Raw genomic sequence first — 7456 nt, 5'->3', positions numbered from 1 at the left:
AAAAAAGAATCAACAGGTGTTAATAGTAATTTAAAGAAAAGAAAAGAAAAAAGCAAATGAGTTGCAAAGAACAAAAAGGATTCATTTTTAAACTATAAAGAGACAGTAAATAGCATTTCATACAAGCTTTTAGAAGAAGAACCACCCTGGGAAGCTTATGAAGCAAAGGCAGGCTACTTATAAGCTGGGGCAGCCCAGGTGCTGGCCAGGCAGAAGCAAGCCCACTAGAAAGCGTTTTAGCAATGGGCCCAGCTGGTAGAAAGGAGAAAGCCTCAGGTCTCAGGGAAGAGTCTCTTGCCTTAGAGCACAAATTATTACCTTTTCAAACTCAGACAAGTGATGAAAGATAACCAGAAGTGGCAGTAGGTTTATATTCTTAGTCGGGATCTCTCTTTTGGATGAACACTTTGTTAGAGATACAGCATCTTTTATGGGCCTCAACAAGAAGTATTAACTGACCTATTGACACATTCTCTAGGGAGTCAGAGTTCAAATTTCAACTGAAAGGATAGCAAATTTCTCTCTCATGCAGGCCCACATTCTATTCTTCCCTGGGCCTACGGCAAACAAACAACCCAGTTATCTGTGATTAGGTAGCCTCCATCTGAATGCAGACCTTCAGGCAAAGGAGAACAAGACAGTTTACTTCAGAGTGAGAATTACTACGGGGGTCAGCTAAGGAGTGGAACCAACAATAACAGCAACCCAACTCATTACCAGTGAATGGGGGGACTATGCCCTCCATAATCCCGTAAGTGCATTCATCTAGAAAAGTCTCCTGAAAAGTCAGTCTTAAAAATAACCATTGTGCTTGACAGGCTCTCTATACATAGTTTAGTTGCCTGGCTCCTAAGGGCCAGCTCAAAAAAAAAATAAAAAATAAAAAATAAAAAAATGAAAAATGTATAGTGATGAATTAAATTAAACTCTACAGTGAAGGCTAGGCCTCAACAATGTTGCCAGGCACTGCCCAATAAAGTTGACGTCTACTTTCATTGGCACAATATTTGTTTGCGGTCATATTTCCTTGAGACCAAGTGGCAATGGCAAAAAGAGTAAAAAAAAAAAAAAAAGGACACCCCCCACCCACCCAAAAAAAGAGATTTATTTGAAGAAATTGGAAGGGGTTCCGTAGGAAACTAAATCACAATGCAAGCACACTTCCTCTGAGCTACTTACTCCACCTAGGGTCCACACTCAGCATTTCTACCAATTCCGATACTGTCCTAAGGTCTAGACAGGGAATGAAGCTAAGAGGGCAATTTCTCTCAGGACCAAGCCAGCCCCTCTGCAGCGATCACAGCATGGGGCTAGAATCTACCAACATCTGACTGAACACATTAGAGAAGTATGAATTAAATGAACAGTTTTCCTACAGTCCAGATGCCAAGGATGCAGGAGAGCTAGCTGAAAATGGAGGGTGCTTAATGGACAGTTTTCTGTTTATATCCATATCAGTATTTGCCTTTGGAAATAAACTCTACCCCATGGATTGCAGAACCCTAAGGGAGGTACTTTACTTACTCAAGTAGAGTCAAGACCTCCAAATTCACACTAGTTTTTCAACTCATAAAACATTCAGAATCTGGTAAAGAAGGAATACAGTAATTAACAGCCTTAGACTAAATGTTCTGTCTTGAAAATACCATTCTAAACCGCATCTTCAGATCAATGTCAGTTCCTTGTAAGGAACTACCTACAAGAGCCCTAAGAAGCCAAAAAGATGTCGTTCTCAGATGCAGAGGAAGTTTTAGAATGCCAGAAGGGAGACACCAAGCCTCTACAAGAAGAACTGTGCTTATTCTCAGATAAAGTGGTATCAAGGAATCATGTCTTAGTGTCACAAACTGCCACCTGCTCACCTGTCAAGTCAATGCCAACTAATACAGACAAGAAATAAAGGAAGCTGGTTTCATTCATTTCACTACTGGTTCAATCACCAGAGAAAACTGATCATCAGTAAATACCTCGAAAGCAGTAAAGAGTCATTACTCTGTTTCAATCATATTCTTGATCATTAAGTGGCAATCACAAATGTTCTTATTTTCACATTCCCTGGAGAGTTTATGTCCTCTCAAATGCTGTGATTAGTATTTGATTATGCTCTAGATATCTGTTAGTGGATTTGTTTTGTATTTTTTCCCTTTTTCTGAATTGCACTTTAAAGCAGGCTGATTTAAGCCTGTTTATCAATCTGTTGAGCACCCTAATGCAAAAGAAATATCTGCAAATAGGCCCAGAACCACCCAGAACTCATCCAATTACAGTATAATCTCAAATCTCAATACCACACAATTCAAAAGGAGATGAGGAACGGCCTGAACACAATTCTCACTGCAAAGAACTGAACAAGTCACTCAGCCTGACACTACCAGCCTTGGGCAAGACTTCTGAGGAGGAAGGAATATTGATTGATGATTTAGTTTAATTTTCTACTTGCATACAGGCAAATGAGACCAAGTCAAGAAAGTCCTTTCAATTAGCAAATTAAATGATTTGCTACCTAAAACTGAGATTAAAAATCTCAGTTTTAGGTAGCAAACTGAGATTAAAAATCCCTCAAAATACCAACAGACATGTATCTGTGCTCTTTCAAACGTATTATTACTATTAGACGTCTATCAACAGGTAACATTTTCTAAGTATGTGTTAGACAATGTACTAGACACTTTATCCCACTTAAGTCTCACAACAGCCTTATAAGGTAGGTGCCATTATACTCCCATTAAAGATGTGGAAATTAAGACCCAAAAAGTTGAGTACTTTGCTCATAGTCACAAGCTAATAGTAAAAGAGTCTGTCCTAGAATCCAGGTGTGTTCAAAGCCAAAGCATGGTCTCCCAACACTTTCCACAACTACAGTCAATATGCCTTATTGGGCTGGAAAAGTTCTTTATAGTTATTTGAAAGTTGAAGATATTTTTTGTCACCACTTAAAATTAATTAATAATTTATGGCCATGAAAAACCAGGACCCCTCCATTGGAATGTGCACCACACTATAATCACTCCTTAAAATTATAATCCTATTTAAAAATGGAGATAGAGGAGCACAAGATTAAAGAATTCATGGCTCAATTGTGTGTGTGTGTGTGTGTGTGTGTGTGTGTGTGTGTGTATGTGTTGAAGGGCAGGAGAAAAGTGAGAAAACAAAAGATGGTTCACAAGCAAAACTGTCCCCTATTTCTGATGAGTCCGTCACCCTGCTCTTGAGAAGGTTAACTTCATAGGAAGGAGTTTAAAAGATATTAGATGCATTTCTCTCATGTTGTAGTCAGTCTCCAAATTAATATAGGGCAGCACCCGAAATTTTCATAAAACTTAACATTTTACAAAGTGCTTCCACACACATTGCATCTCATTTCATTCACATAATTTCACAAAGTTCATAGGGCAGGTGCAGAGACAGGTTCATGACTTGTACAAGATCACTTGGGCAGCTAATTCTGAGTGGAGCTGGGATAACAACACAGGTCTTCAGCTCTTACTCTGTGGTTTTTTCCAATAAACCATACTGCCTCTAAACATACCAAGTGGAGGATCCCTTGATAACAACACTCAACAGAAATCATGAAAACATCTATTTCTCCTAGCAATAGGTAAAAGGGAGGCGGGTGAAGGACGCTCTCTGCACAGTACAGGCATACCTTAGAGATATGTTGAGTTCGGTTCCAGACCACTACAGCAAAGTATCACAAATAAAGCAAGTCATAATCTTTTTGCTGGTGGAGTCTTACCTTCAATTTGTAAAAAAAAAATGTGTGAAGTGCAATAAAATGATGTATGCCGGTACTGTGAAATCACAACTAGCAAGGGAAAGTTATTAGCAACCATCTACACCTCATTATCTATCCAGAATTAGCTCCAATTCAGAAGAGAACCAGCTAGCAATGGCAACAGCAGGAGGCAGGCAGTTCAGAGCCTGACTCACTGCCCTGCCTTTCATTACCAAGGGTTTTCAAACAAATATGTGCCCTCAAAATGAGAGTACACAACTGCTTAAAGGTGGGAGGCCAGCAGAAGCATCTGTTTGATCTCCCAAGTCAAAGATCATCTAATATCTTAGAAAAAGCCTAAATATCAGAAAAATAACTTCCCATACCTTTCCTACCATCATCTCCACCCACTGCAACACATAACTGGTCTCAGATCTCAAAGAGGTTTGAGAAAGTACTAATATCAGTGCATTCAGTTCAACAATGATAAGGAGAAAATGAATGGTGGCCACTTGCTTTGGTGGAGGGAGGGCCTAGAGGTGAGGGGTGTGGGGTGGAGGAGAATGGCAGGAAGAGTATAGGGAAAAGCATAATGTAAAATTGTGTAACCGGGGATGGGAGATGGGAGGCAAAGATGACAGCTGGGACTGGCAGCCTCAGAGAGGAGGAGCTCCCTGGCAGGAAAAATTGAATGTATATAAACGTGTAGCAGAGGGTGAGAACACAAAGGGAACACAGAAGAGCAAATTGAGTCCAATCCTAAGAAAACTGCTTTTACATACGCCCTAAGGAAGCAAAAGAGCTAGCTTCGCTCCATAGAAGAGAGACTATCAGTGATTTTTTATAGCAGAAATTCTTTGACCTCCAGAGCAATTACTGAACAGGCAATAAGACTAACTTCTCCCCTCTCTCAGCTGACTACTGCCAAGGCCAGGCCTTTAAATCTAGCCTGCTTTTATTACCTTTCACTTTTTTTTTTTTTTAAAACAGCTGTTAACTTTCAAGCCCCTCTCTACTACTAATTCACTGAGGGTGGATCACACTACTATTCTTTCCTTCATGCCTCATAACAAAGAGGAAATGACAGCCAAGGACACAAGAGCATTTCTCTTTCCTCTTTCTCTTTCTCTCTCTCTTATATCATGTATCTCAAAAAAGAAGACTAAGCAAGACAAATTAATACTGCGGTTATAGGCACAGTATTTCAAATCTGTCTAAATAATTTGACTGCTACAAGTATACACAGGCTACTTACAATACAGCGTGCCTACCCTTAGTGTTAATTTTAAAAACGAAATTGCTTATCAGTATTCCTTAACACCAAAGGCAGGTCATAAGTCCATATGCACCCACCAAGGGCAAGGCAGTCCTGAAGCTCTAGGAGTGGATGAAATGGGCTAACCTCATTCTCCGCAGCAGGAAGGAGGTATATGGGTCTGATCTCATGGATTACTCCAATCTGTAGATAGAGATGTCAGTAATTACAAAGCATTTTCCAAATTCAAACATGTTCCTTTCACAGCTACCTCCATCAGGAAGACAAAACAAAGGCTTAGAAATTAAGACTGTCTCCATCACTAGTTTCTAAACCATCCAAATTACACCATCCAAACAGCTAATGGAGCTTGGCATATTTTAGCCGGCCTTCTCCTTCGGAGAAAAAGGAAAATCTAGTTCAAAAAAGACTATGTAGTTCAGTGATTAAAAGCAGCAAACTCTAAAATCAGATTTGTGTGGAGGCACCGTCACTAACAGTATGGTCTTAGGCTACTGACATAACCTCTCTGAGCTTCTCCCTAATCTGTAGAACAAGGCCAATAATAGTAGCAATCTCATAGGGTTATTGTGAGGATTAAATAGCGCGGTTTAAAATAAAGTAGTGCCTGGCACATAGTTAGCATTATTATATGTCTTCATAGAAATAATGCTTAGCAAGCCACATGCAGTAGCCTTCAGGACTGCTCTGCAACAGGCTAGGGAGCAGAAACTTCACACAGAAATATATTCTAACTCAGAACTCTAACTTAGAACCCAAACTTCTTCAAAAAAACCAAACCAACAAATTAATCTTAACCTGAGAACCAGAATATAAATATTAATTGTAGAAGGCAGTGAAAAAGAAGAGAATTCTTCATTCCTCCCTATCCTTAGAGCAAACTAGAATGGGGAGAGTGATAACAGCAGTGTGGACTCAAGGAGTTATCAGATGTTATTACTGAGTTAGAAGCCATTAAATCTGAGATATTATGAACAATGTAGAAAGCCCACAAGTAATAAAAATAAAAAGAGGCAATACAAGACTCTCCTTTTAAAAAGAAAATAGTAAAGAATAAACCTACCAATTACAAACCAAGCTGCTAAGCAATGATATATGGCAAGATACTGGACATTAGGCAGGCCAACCTGTAAATTCACAAAATGTAAGATAAAATGGTAGTTAAAGGATTTACGTCAGATTAGTTTGATTTCAGCCTAAGAAAAAATGTCAGCTCTTGGGTCGTTACCTCCACGACTTAAATTGTCTTTACTTTGAGCAATTTCTTCAAATGGAAATGATGCTACCTTCTTTGCAGGGTATAGTTGTGAAAGTCATGTAGTATATGTGGAAGAGTTCTGTAAATTGTAAAGATCTATGCAAATGTTAAACTACTTTAGGACAGGTAAGGGATAAACATCTGATCTTCAACAAAGATTTTCATTTAGTCCTACTGTCAATTTCCATTGAAAGGCTAAACAAGCATGATCTACCTAGATCCATGAGTCTAAAAGTCTGTGACAAAAAATTTAAAAAGTTATAAGTATGATAAGCCATAAGCTTCTCTCATCCCAGAAAACATACACAAACAAAATTTTGCATATAATACAGGGTTGTCACAGACCCGAGGTTACAAACCCTGCACCTTTATTGTACTGCTGTTCAATGAGGAGAAAAATAAAGGTTTCTCTATTAAGCTGAGAGCTCACCTTATAGGGAAATAAGCCATGGTCTACAATATCTGGGTTGGATTCTTCAACTTCTTCAACCTCAGTCTCCTCATATGAGGGAATAATTCCCACCTTCTTCATAAGGTTATGGTCACACACACACACACACACACACACACACACGTAAAATTCCTTTGTAACCCGTACAACTATTACATGTAATAATACAACGTGGCCTTTCATGTGAGCATGCTACTCTATAATTTAAAGGGTGATCTAAATCAGTCCTGGTGTTCTGTTGAGGTACCTCAAAAGCAGTGTGGGATAAAGTGGGGGAGGGGGGTGAAAGACAGGGCTTAGAGACTCACCCATGTGAGGAGAGGGGTTGTCTAACTGTGCTTTTTCATAATTTTTCAATTTACAAAAAAAAAAAAAAAAAAAAAGCATTGAAAACCACTGACTCAAATAATTTCAACATGTTTCAAATAGAAAGTGACATTAAATAAAGTAAGGTTTCCAGCAATTAATTTAAAAAATTAGAATAATTTTGGTTAAAAAAAATCTGATAAAAATAGAATTTGACACCAGATCTAAGAAATACAAGGGAATGGAAATTTTTAATAGCAAAGGGAACAATCAGCTCACAAAGGACCACCTATTAACATGTCTTCATGCATGTCTAACATGCTCCAGGGGCTCAGCAACACTTGCCTATGACTCTGAATATCCTCGAATGGGCTTACAACAGATTGAAAAATCCTAGTCACTTAGTCTATACTTTCATAGTCCATAGGTAAACAGCTTCATTTTTAAAGA

Source organism: Pteropus alecto, unplaced genomic scaffold (genome assembly GCF_000325575.1).
Source record: "Pteropus alecto unplaced genomic scaffold, ASM32557v1 scaffold38, whole genome shotgun sequence".
In the NCBI taxonomy this organism is placed as follows: domain Eukaryota; kingdom Metazoa; phylum Chordata; class Mammalia; order Chiroptera; family Pteropodidae; genus Pteropus; species Pteropus alecto.
This window is presented reverse-complemented; position numbering follows the sequence as displayed.